The sequence below is a fragment of the Lactuca saligna genome, chromosome 4 (assembly GCF_052625555.1).
Source record: "Lactuca saligna cultivar CGN05327 chromosome 4, ASM5262555v1, whole genome shotgun sequence".
NCBI classification, from domain to species: domain Eukaryota; kingdom Viridiplantae; phylum Streptophyta; class Magnoliopsida; order Asterales; family Asteraceae; genus Lactuca; species Lactuca saligna.
The window spans coordinates 5,703,445-5,717,126 of record NC_136420.1 but is presented as its reverse complement, the minus strand read 5'-3'; the positions used below and the strand labels follow the sequence as shown (position 1 = coordinate 5,717,126).

Sequence of the window (13,682 nt, the reverse complement as noted above, 5' to 3'; positions counted from 1 at the left end):
ATCTAATGTTATTAATTTAATATAATTAAAGTGAGAAAATTAAAATTTAGAAACTTAAAATGAGGAATCAATTATTAATTTAATGTAATTAGAGGTTTAAAATTTGAAATTTGAAATGGATAATTAATAGATTGACAAGTGGCATGATAGATGATATATAACATTAATGAGGAGTCCTAATTGTATGACACTTGTCAATAGGAGATTAAACTTATTTTTTTATTAGAATAGGGATAACAGTAAATGATATTTTTCGATTGAATGCATTTTTTTGAATATGCTATTTTTTTTCGAAAGATACAATTCCCTTAAAGCAAACTATTTACCATCCACCACGAAAACTAATTTATGATCTTTCATACAAATCGCCGATACAATCACATGTTTTCGAAATAAAAATGAAAATCGCAATGAAATTATTCACTAAAAAGAATTAATCGCGTGCGCGGATAAACTACTAGTGTGTGTATTGGGTTTTTTTTTTTCTTTTTCCTTTTTTTTATTGCATTTCATACAAATCCGATTTACGATATGTGTAAAAAAAACATTTCATCCCACCACAAATCACCTCTAGCTTGATTGTCTACATCTATTTTACCAAAACATGCATCATATTCTAATATCTAAATAAATCAAAATAATTTCAATAAATGATAAGTCATATAGCTAGGTATGAGTACCTTAGAGGGTTCAAGTCCATTATGAAAATAAGTGGAAAATTAAGAGTAATATAGAAGTAGAATAAATTTGCCGTTAAAAAAAACAACAACAACCTCAGAGGCTCAGAGTAATATCATATACGCCACAGGGCAATTACATTACAATGAAACTTAACTAAGTAAGGCTGCAAGAATATAATGATATCAAAGTTTTAAAGCTATGTTAAGGTCAAGAAACGATATCGATAGCAATTCGCACACTCCTTGTAGCTAGCTGTTATCCACAACTCGGTCCTCTGCAAAATCCCAATAATTTGATAAGAAACAAGTTATATATATAACACTTCTGAAGCAATATATGAATGTTTTGTGATATATTATATGTATATGATGCACAATATGTATGTATATATGTGTGTGTGTGTGTGAAAGAGAATGTTTATATGAAGCATGCAATACCATTAGAGCGCAACCATGGAAAGGGTATGTAAGGTATCGTCGTAGGATTGTTGAGCCGTAGACATCCTTTCTTGAGCCAAACGGAGGATTCGTTGCCATCTCCTTTGACTGGTGGCCTGAGACATGACTATCTGGCCCAACTGAAAGACAAAAAGACTGGAGTCGTTTGCCATGGATTCAACAATGTCCTTTATTGGTCTTAAATTCAGTAGTAGTTTGAACAAGAATGGCCACATTAAGGTGGCAAGAATTGGAGTAGCCGTAAACGCGTGACACTTTGAAAGCCCTACCAGTTTCACCTTTGCGACTACCAGACAGTTTAAAGGCATATTGCTTGATATGGAAGAATGAAAGAATCTGGAATTAATATTGGGATACCAATACCATGGATTTGTGTTGGGATAATTACATGGATATATGTGCTTCACCGTGGAATACCCCTCTCTCTCTCTCTCACACACACACACACTAAACATACACTAGAATTTGCAAAAGCAAACGATCCCATTGGTGGGGCTTATCAATTCTTGATTTAGGAAGCTTCCTTGAAGTTGCTACTAATGTCATCATTCCCTTGACGTGAACCACATGGAGACAACATATGAGCTACAAACAATATACCATGACCCCATGACATTATCATGAGAAATTTCAAGGAGTATGCGACAAAAAGATATGTAATACAATCATATATAAATTAGAAAATGTATATTTTATTATAAAAAACTAATCAAATGTATTGTAAATAAGATACTGGTATACATTGTTGAATATCAAACTAATAGACACGCAAACGAACCAACAAATAATATTGAGTATCTCGATTAGTTGTGAATTATAGATCCAATTATTATATATATAAGGTTCCAACATACATGTTTAAAATTGTGATCAAAGCCAACAAGCTACTAACATTTCTAGGATAAGGCTATAAACGACTTGAGAGTCGACTAAGAGATTGCATACTCTTAAAATGGAATTGATTGTAATGTTTTGTATAGAATTTAGATAAGTGTTTGTTAATATTGTTTCTATATATTGCCATTTGTATATTGGCCACCCGACATGTAACACACGACTTTTAATTAGGATAAAAAAAAAATCTCATTAAACATGCTCTTAGGATGGAGGGGCTAGTACTTCTGTACTTGACTAATGTAGTTAACGTAAATCCTTATTTCAGTGGAATCAATCATGTTTTTATCATATGACATACAGATTGGATGTGGCTAGTTTGCAAGTTTGAAAGCGAATGTCACCATCTTTCTCAATTCTCACACATTTTTTATAATATTTTTATGTTCTTATAAAATCCAATGGTTGATGTTGGTAAAGATGGCATAAAACTAAGTTAGGGTTTAATTCATAAATAAAATAAGGCTTTAGTCGGGACGTCATTCTCTAGATATGCAAAAGTCAATATTTGGTTCCTAAAAATATTCTATTCAATTAAACAGTATAATTATAACACATTTAATGTTATTTTAATATATTAATATGACACACAAAACAAAAAATAAAATATTACTTAAATTTGATTCTTTTCACAGAGGGGTTTTTTGGTCAAGCTTAGAGGCATTAAGTTGTCTTTGGTTTGAGTGTGTAATTTATTTTTGGGGTCTCTTTACAAAGATTTTGTGTTAGAGGTAGAGTTTCATGTTACACGTGCTAAATGTTCGATAAACGTTTTCAAAGAGGCCCATTTGATTTTCACGTGGGTTTTTCGATCAAGAAATGGGTGTTTTGGTTCATTATTGGGCATCGTTTTTCTTGGATTAATCAAAGGGCCGCAATAGAGGCGAGTAGCTATGTGTTGGTAAAGTTTTGAAAAGGTGCGATTGATCAAGAAATGGGCTTTGAAGAACGAAGCCACGTGGTCAAATGTGCAAAGAAATTTGGTGGAAGAAAGCTGCAATGGTCTTGGTTATTTGACAGCATAGAGTGTGTTTCTTCATATGGTAAATTGACATGTTTACAAGGAAGAATAGTCTATGCTGGATCAAATTTTGTTTCATGTCCCGAAGGTACAAAGAATGTGGTGTTTCACTTGCCAAAAAGAGGCTCGTAAGTGAGGGTGAGATGCTGTACATGTAACAGTGTTGTGGTCTCCATGTTGGCGCCATGTGAACAAAAAAACCATGTTAGTAAGGTTGTAATCGGAAAAAAATATCCATATTTTCGGAATATTTGAATATTTTGACGTAACTTTCAAGCATAATCATAAAAAAATCGGGTAAAGCCAATAAAAACTTGTAAATTTTAGGGGTTTTCTTATTACTTTTCACTACTAGAAACTAGGGCAACAGCTACGGCACAATCCATAGCTATTCAGTAGGTATAAGGCGATACCTACGGATTTGCTACGGAAAATGCCATGTAGCATAAATGTCCGTGGGAAATTTTTACCTACGGAATTGCTACGGACTAGCTACAGAATAGCTACGGATTCCCGTAGGTATAATACCTACGGAATAGCTACAGACAGTAATTGCTACGGAATGCCTACGGATTGCCGACGGGTGTATGTTCTTACGGAATAGCTACAGAATCGCATGGCTACGGATTTCCTACGGATTACCTACGGAATAGCTACGGAACTGTTTAGCTACAGATTTCCTACGAATTAACGACAAAACTCAAGTTTGACTAAAGTTGACTTTCTTCCTACGGAATACCTACGGAACTATTTGGCGACGGATTTCCGTAGCTAGTCCGTAGCTAATTTAATTTTATCAAAAAAAAAAAAAAATTAAAATTTTCCATTTTTTTGTCAAATACCATATCAATTTACTTTGTCCAAAATACACCAAAAAATGTACCTAATACCAACTTTGACACATTCAATTCCATTGTCTTAAATATCATACAAATGTCTCAAATACCATACAAATTAAGCATAACAAAACAAGCAAACAATACAAGTGTTTACAAATTTAATTGTTCTAAAATACTTATCAATTGTCCTCAAATGGATTATCGGGGGGAGCACGGGGTTGATTTCAAGATATATTCATCATCCTCATAAACATTTTCATTTGTTCTTTCATTTGTTATTGTTGTTCCATGATAGAAACTTGTGCATGCAACCTATCAACCTAAAAAATGGTAACACAATTCAATACTTAAACAATAATAGCAATATCAACCAAAATTTTCAACATTTTAAACAAATTTAACAAATTAACCAAATATTTCAACAAAATTAACATTTTTTTACAAATTGACATTCTCAACACTATTTATATAATATTTATATCACAATTAACAAATATAACAAACTAACCTAACATTTTAACAAATTCAAGCAAAGGCAAACCACATGTAGAGGCAAGGGCAAAAAAAATCCAAAGGCAAAAAAAAACTATGAACAAAAATATGCAGCAAACCAAAGGACAAAATAGTGCAATCTACATATGATTTTACAAAGAATAAAGTACATTCATCATATAACATATTCATCAAAAGTATACCAAAAAACATGAAACAGTAACAAAGTGAAGAAGAATAATGGCATCATGAAGAAAAAAAAAGAGAGGAGGAAAGTCATCTGCCAACTTTGATCATCTGTAGTTAATCCGTAATTATTCCGTAGCTATTCCGTTACTAAATTATGGCATCCAATTCTGTAGCTAATCCGTAGTCATTCCGTAGCTAATTAGCTACGGAAATTTTCCGTAGCTATTATCTGTAGGAAAACACCATTTTTTCTAGTAGTGTTTCCAATTTCATACAGATGACAATTCTTACAATGTTGTGATTTCATTTTTGATGTATGTGACGATTATTGCAACCTTTGTCACCGTATCATATGAAATGCATTAGCTTCGAACAAGTTTCCTTATTTAAGTTGGTGCAAAGTGCTAAATATTTTTAGTGGGTGGAAATCAGAATGCATTATGCCTTCAAGTATACCCTATTACATACACGGTGGTTAAGGTGGCTATGAGGTGCCGCAGGGAACGACATCCTGTCTAGGTGGGCTCTCTCTCCATTAATATTTGTATATTAGTATTAAAATATGTAAAACGAGTCTAACATGGTTTTAAAGATGGAATAAAACAATTATGTGAACATAAATTAACAAATTCTATCATATTGGATGCCACAATGTGCGTTCCATTAAGTGTTGAATAACACTTTATCGGATTGCAATTCATTATTCACTCAAATGGTGTAGCAAAGAAAAATAGATTTTTGACATTATTGAGTACAGTTAAAAGATTACATATTAAAAATCGGGTAAATATAAACTTGAGGATAAATAAGAATGTTCTAGAAAGTGCAATGTTTTTTTTAGAAATGAAATTTCGCTAATGAGAATTTTCGAGCCATCTTTCGCACACCAATTAATCCCGCTGCAAATATGAGGTTATGTCTCATGCCATGGAGATGAAATTTCTAGAAAGTGCAATGTTTTTTTAGAAATGGAATTTAACAAACGAGAATTTCCGAGCCATCTTTCGCGCACCAATGAATCCCGCTGCAGTTATGTTCTAGAAAGTGCAATGTTTTTTTTAGAAATAGAATTTCGCTAACGAGAATTTCCGAGCCATCTTTCGCGCACCAATTAATCCCGCTGGAAATATGAGGTTATGTCTCATGAACCTCTATGGCCGCAAAGGCTGAGTAGTGACATGATTTTAACATAGGTAAATAATTTATCTACAATATCTTTCACATGTCATACCAAGTCACCACAACCAAAATGGTTAGAAAGTACAATATTGTAAAAATAAGAAATGAAAGTAGATAAATACATAAAAATATATTGATATGTCTTGGATTTAGCCTCTATCTATAAAAATGTAATAAACACAAACTTAAAGATAAAAAAATCTTTAACATGCTTCTACAATTTATTTAGCGTACATCTAGTACCAATTATATGGGTAGGCGAAGAGTTCACTAACATTGTATTTCGGATATCTGGTTTAGAACAACCCTAGATGTGAATACCTTCCTCTTTAGATTTTGCATTATCAGTTAAGGTTTTATGTAGTGTGCTAGTTGAAAAGCTAGTTTTTGCTTATAAGCTAGTTTATCAAAAAGTTATCTCAAACTTAACTTATAAACTATATAAACTACTTTTCCAGTTTACCAAACGTTTAAATTACAAAAAACATTAGATACGGGGTCTAATGTTCAAAAGTTAATATAATTATATGTTTGCGGATAAAAATACTTTCTTACCTAAACATTGATTAAAATCACTCCATGTGCTTGCTGAGTGTCCTCCTATGCTTCAGGTAGAATGCAATTCCAGCAAATAAACACTTTACTTAGGGCTAGGAGTCATTTTATTAAGCTCGTATATGTATTCCAAAATAAATAGTTCCATGGTATGCGTAACCACGTGCTTTGCCCATATGGCCATACATATGTTTATACGATGATCATTTGTCATTTACTCTTAGCTTGTTTGACTTCAAAGTTCAAATATATATATATATATATATATATATATATATATATATATATATATATATATATATATATATATATATACTATCTCATAAAAAAAATCTCACTATTTCTAAAAATAGATTGAATATAATAATATTATTTTTTTAAGACGTTCAAATCATTAAGCTAATAGTACAAGGAGTCATTAATAAAATAATATTAAATTTAACCTGTGTTTTGAATCCTTATATTTCTCAATAAATTCTATCTCCTTTCTTGAATTTCGGATAATTCAAAATTTAAAACCATCAGAAAATACATGTTGATTCAAATATCCCTCCTGCAGACGACTCTTTCTTAACAGGTTTTTATTTTAATCCTTACTTGTAATTGATTTCATCATTTTTAACTTTTTGTATTTTTATCTTATAAATATATTGGGTGAAGGCTTTATTATATCAGGTTTGTTCCTAAAAAGGTTTTTATTATGTTTCTTTAATGTGTTGGCTTTGCAGGTTCAAAGAACTCAACCAAGAGGGCCAGTTAGAGCATTGTATTATCATTAGTTTGTATATTTTGGTATCGTACTTTTGCAATAAAGAACGATTAAACACAAGATTTGACATGATTAAGGTAGTTTGTATATTTTTCATCTTGTTTAGTTTAAAAATGAAACCTTTGTCATCATTGGTCCTTATAATATCAAGTTTTATCACATGGACTTCCTGATTACGGTGATTATTGTCCTTATTATAAGGTTCTATATAGATTTTGTTCAATATTTTAAGGTTTCGAGAACCTAAATCAATATGAATTCTTGAATTACATACCATCGTTGAAAATGTTTTAATTTATGACCAAACTTGGTTTAAAATCACAATGAACAAGTTGACACCTGAGTATTTTGGCCTTCTCAAAGGCCTATTTATCGACTTTTGAATCACAACACCTGATATTCTAAAGGTTTATTTTTATAAACTATTATTTATATATTTTAGCATTTTACTTAGTAGGACATTAAATTAATAAAGGAATTAAGGAAAACGACAAAAAAAGAATGATAAACAGTACAAGTGGTTTGGGTATGTATAAATGGAAGTAATAACCATTTAGGGGGTGTTTGGCAAAAAAGCTTATTGCTTATTAGTTTATTAGCTTATAAGTTAATATGTAAGTGTAGGGTAACTTATGAAAAAATAACGTATTAGAGGTTCCCCACCGGAATAAATTATTTTAATCCAAACACTTTTTTAACTTATAGTGATGTGGAACCTAATAAGTTGTTTTAAAAAAAGCTTAGCCAAACACCCCTTTAATATGGTATGGTAATGCTCTTGAAAAATAGATGTCATTTAATATTCATTTCTCGAAGTAAACGCAAAATGGTTTTAACTCTAAAGAGATCAAATTATTCGCCGTCCGCCGCTTTGCGCGGGTAGAAGGCTAGTGTGTGTGTGTGTGTATATATATATATATATATATATATATATATATATATATATATATATATATCCTCAAGCGTCGGGTGCAAATATTTTAGTCAGAAATTAGTTTTCTAGTGGTGATTAGTTCTTAATAGTTTAGTGTTGGGAAATCTTTAGAAAAGTCCTATAATTTTAGTTTAATTTATGAAAAAGTTCAAAACTAATTTTTGTTTACAGAAAAACACAGAATACCGGCTAAAACTTCGAAAAAACCATTTTTGCCCGGTTTCAAAGATTTAGCCAGTATTCTGTCATTTTTCGTTAGTTAGCTCAAAATATTATGATTTTTTTTTGAAAATTACTAGATAACCAAAATATTGAGACTTTTCTGAAAATTACTATGGAATTAATGGATATTATTATTATTAATATATCATTTATAAACATATCATTTTTTTTACACAATGATTCTTGAACATATAGATATTTTATTATAATCTTTAACCTAATTACCACCTAACCTTCATACATTACCCGGTAACAACCATCAAATTACACACATCTATCGAGAGTGAAAAGTAAACTTTGAATGTCAATTTAGATAGATAATCACCCTTCACTTTTTTCATATAAACTATCATTCACGGATCACTTTTCACATTTGATAGATGTGTGTTAGTTGATGGTGGTTAACAAGTGAGGTACGGATGTTGAGTGGTAGTTAGGTTAAACAACATAAGATGAGCACCAACATTAAAGGAACACTAACTGAGTACATCTCACTATCATATCCACAACAATGCATAGGAAAAACGTAGAGACTTTGAGTGGTCAACAAGCAATAGATGAGTACCTAAACCACCAATTTATTCCTAGAAATTAGCAACAAATGTATTTTCTTTTTCTTTTTTATAATAAAAATATTTTTTATGTTTATAAATGATTTGTTAATAATAATATCCATTAATTCCATAATAATTTTTAGAAAGTCTCAATATTTTGGTTATCAAGTAATTTTTATTTTGAGCAAAATAACGAAAAATGACAAAATACCGGCTAAATCTGCAAAACCGGCCGAAAAGGGTTTTTTTTTCAAAATTTTAACCGGTATTCTATGCTTTTCTGTAAACATAATTTAGTTTGGGGCTACTGCATAAATTGACCAAAAATTTTAGGGCTTTTATGGAGAATTCCCGTTTAGTGTTTTATGTTGTTGACAGTACAAAAATGTAACATCCCAAAAATCAAGGATCAAAATTTCATTTTTATAATAACCAAAACACTATTATAACTTTATTCAAACATCTAAAAGCATTTCAAAATAAATAAATTATCAGAATTCAGTCCCAAAGATCATATATTGTGGAAAAACACGGGTGTATACATTGCGATCAAGTCGGACCCTCCCCTTTCGAACCGGAAGTACCTGAAACCATAAATCACAAACTGTAAGCACGAAGCTTAGTGAGTTCCCCAAATACCACATACCAAACATATCCAACGAATCACACATGTCATACATATCCAATCAACCAATAAAAGTGTTATGTGCCAATCATAGTCTTGTCATTATGCCACAAGCCACCTTGTGGTCTTTTCTTGTTAGGTCGGGGGCCAAAACCCTGGGTCTTACAGACAAGTCCCAAGAGCTACCTCATAGTCTTCCATGCAAGTATCACAAAGACAACTAGCATACAACCGCTACTTAACTAATAATTATCTGAGCTCAAACTTAAGTCTTGCATACAGTTTGCCAAGAGTCGCCTCCTAGTCTTTCATACGAACTGCCAAGGGTTATTCCCCGAATCTTCTTATAATACATAAACCAAATGTGCCGGCATTGGTGTCTTCGAAGCATAGAACAGTGAGGAGACTCACCGCGAATGCAAAAGTTCACTGATAGAAATCCCTAGTTGCTGCTCTGATGACTTCCCGAGCTAACAAAATAAAAATAACACCCAATTAGCAATTGGGTTCCAAACTATGTTCCATAATCCATACTTGGGTAAAATAACCATCTTACCCCTGACCCAATATGAACCAAAACTATGGCCTAAGCCCAAATCCTAAAAGGTCCAACTACAAGATCCATAAAGCTTACTAATGGCTAAATTTTCCAAATTTGGACTAAACCCTCACATGGGCCTTTCCTTGAAGCCCATTAACATTTCTTAAAACAAAACACACATTCATATCTAGCCCAACAAAACCTAAAACAATACAAGCCCAAATGATAGCCCAAACTCGAAATGACACCACAAGGCCCAATAAGGCCCAAATATCCTAATTAGGCACAAATCCATCATGGACCTATCCTGAGAAGGCCCAATATCCAAAAAGGCCCCAAATATTCAATAGTCAACCTAAATCAACTACTGGTCAATGGTGAAATGTCCAAAAGGTCAACAATCAAAGAAACTCGCCCTGACCGAGTACGCCCCGCATCCTCAGTTGGTACGCCCAGCGTACCAGATGGGTACGCCTAACGTACTCCCCTGAATCTCCCTTTTTCTCATTACGCACTTAATCATGTTAGCCCTTGCTCCAAACTCTCCACTCTGATTCCTATGGATGACTTTTCAAGTAAAATTGGCAACTTTACTACCATGCATTGCTTAATGGGGCTCTATAGCTCAAAAGAGCTTAATGGATAGTCTTAACACATGTATGAACTCAAAAACTCCACAAAGCTTGCACCTTTAAGAATGAGGGGCCCTTAAAATGTCTATATCTACTAGACTGAGCTCCTAAAACAACCCTAGCTCACAAAGACCAAGCAAAAGAGACTAAAATGGCCATAAACCAACCCAAAAGTAGATCTATTCAATGAGTAGCCAAGATAGAAACTTTATACCTCTACAGTCTCGAAATGAAGATGCTAACATTGGATCTCTAGGCTCTTCTCTGGAGGTTGAGTCTTCCACCTTCTTCTTTTCTTGTACAAACCACCAAGAACATTCTTTCAAGCTCCAAGCCTCACCCAAGGCACTTTAGGGTTTTATGTATGTCAAAAGAGGTGGTGGCTAACTTAAGATGACCAAAGGGGTGGTATAATGTTGTTCATATAGGGTAGGAATCCCTAAATTAGGGTTTTGCTCTGAAGGGAGTACACCCCGCGTACCCCTTAGTACGCCCGACGTACTCACAAACCACCCGCGACCATTTAACCTTCTACGCCCCGCGTTCTCAATGTGTACGCCTCGCATACTCATTGAACCCCTAAAACCCTAAGCTTAACTTGGCTCTAACTTCTTCGTCTTTGGTCCATTTCCAACGAACTTTATATCCACAGAAAGGTGGCGAGAAGCCCCACGCTTCTATCAACACACCTAAGCCTTAAAACCTCCCGAATGAAACCCAAAATCCATAAAGACCTAAAATATCAAATTACGATTATACCCTTGACCTCCGAAGACACAATCGAACATTTGGAATACTAAGACCATAACACCCACACCGAGAAGGGCCAAATTCTTCCTTTCCCAAGGTTCTAGGCTTCATGAACACCGAAGATTGGGTCGTATCCCCGAATAAAGAAGAAAATACGAAACCGAGTGTTACAACTCTCCCCCACTTAAATTAGATTATATCCTCGAAATCGCTCCTTACTAACACTCAAACCATACCAAACAACTGAGTAACACAACCGAAAATTCTGCCCATAGAACGACCTTCCCAAGACAATCGAATCCAAACCAAAACTCCATTTAATCCCTGCAGAAAACCACTTCTACTTTTCAGAAACTTGAAATCTACATTGGTCTGACTCCCCGAAAGACCGCCCACACTGAAACAACTTTATGCCAAGTCAATAACATATCAACATAACACTTCCAACCCTGATCATCTTGATGCCATCAACAGTACAAATACACTGACCATACCCAGATGCAGAGCACCTATACTTAACAGAAGTCTCAAATAATCCTTCGAGTAAAAAACCTATCCCTGCAATGGTTAGACTCAAACGAAAGTTTCACAACAGAGACAAAGCAATCACTATGAGATTATTTAGTCCCATTGCAAGTGACTTAGGATTTCCCGATCAACAAGCTACCCCACACACACAGAATCCCAAATACTTACTACTACTCAAAACATCACACTGCCTTCTAGCCGCTTTCCAAAAAACAGTCAAGACCCTCCTTGTCCCAACTTGTCTGCCAACTATTTGAAATACTGAACTCCCACCTGGTTGCTGAGCCAAAAATACTCGCGCAGTCGCCTCACACGAATTCCGAAAGAAAACCTTGACTAGTAAAAATTACACGAACCACCATGACACCAAACCCGATGTTAAACTGAACACTATAAGACCAACTATAGTTGTACCCCATACCCGGTCTCCTGTGATGTCCAATTCCTGATTCCAAACTTGTTATGACCCTCCAACAACCTTGTGAATAGACCACCCTGGCCTGAACCATCTGAAGAATTCTGTGATCAAATCTAGATTTGGCACACTCTCATCGCTGCATAGGGACTAGTGAATGCTATGAGCCACCCCTGCAGTCCTACAACACTTCTCATGCTAACTGAATGAATGCTATTGGCCATCCCACAGTCTTACAACACTTCCCACGTTAACCGCTAACTAGTAAATGCTATGGGCCACCCTGCAGTCTTACAACACTTCCACCTAGCCATAACTGCCACCCAATTCCCTACCGCTGATCTTTCAATTCGAACACATCTAGAGTCGAGCATGTACTCGACCAAACACCCAATTGAACTCGAGTCATGACAAGAATCCCCAACCTGGGTTACCCCAAACCCTGGTATCAAAAACCAAGAAGACGTGAACCCAATGTTAGGAAGTTTCCCGAATTCCCAACTCACACAATCTTCAATCCAGAGAGCCACTCAGGCCGCCTTCCTCCCCAACAGGGATGCGAAACACATCGTACTTTCACACTTGGTCCTGTTCCTGAATACCTGAATGATTCTCCCCCACTTTGATTCGACTAAGTCCTCACATCACACGAGACATGAAGGATTCCCAACCCTTCTTGCCATCCAATGATCGATCTACTAACAACCAACGCCTACCAATGCTAGTGTTCCATCACTAACCATCCCAAATCACCACACAACCCCTGAAGACCGGCTGAACACTTCCCGAATCCCTGCAACAATGATAACTCCGGATGCTTAAAATGATATCTCACTCAAATCTTGAAGTCCAAAGGACGGATGATCCAACCAAAACCTCAACAACAATTGCTAAAACCACTTAATCCTGGTGATGATGGATAACTAACCCACTAAATCTGGACCATAAACCTTCCACACAATGCCCCTGAACTGATCTCGGCTATCAACCAAGATAACACTAAACACTCCAAACCCGCTATAAGAGAAACAACCCTTCACCAGCCACTAATAATTCATGGCATGCAAATGGCATATTACATTTCTTGAGAATATAATCCAAACATAAGCATAGAAATGAATCCAAATATATGCTTACTCAAACTGATGCAAGACTCTAACAACATAAATACTGATAAAGCTGAAAAGATAGTAAAAGATGCAAACCCGCAACATCACCAGTTGGAGTCATGAACTCCCCTATCTGACATTGCAAAACCCGACTCCTCTCTTTTGGGGCTCCTGCCTTACCCTCTCGTCCATAAGTGATCCTCAAAGTAGCTGAAGCAGGATCACTCACTACTCCTCCCCTCAACATTGGATATTCAGCCTTCTTCTGGCCCACCTAATCGCAGTGAAAACGTAA

The 13,682-nt window shown here is 34.8% G+C and overlaps 1 long non-coding RNA gene across 1 annotated transcript; it reads right to left on the bottom strand.

Moving 5' to 3' along the window:
• Nucleotides 1–719: 719 nt before the first annotated feature.
• LOC145044303 (uncharacterized) lies at nucleotides 720–1,620 on the bottom strand. The gene is made up of 2 exons (XR_013681269.1): nucleotides 1,119–1,620; nucleotides 720–955 (listed from the first exon to the last, which is right to left on the bottom strand). It is a non-coding gene; the product is annotated as an uncharacterized LOC145044303 (long non-coding RNA).
• Nucleotides 1,621–13,682: the final 12,062 nt, after the last annotated feature.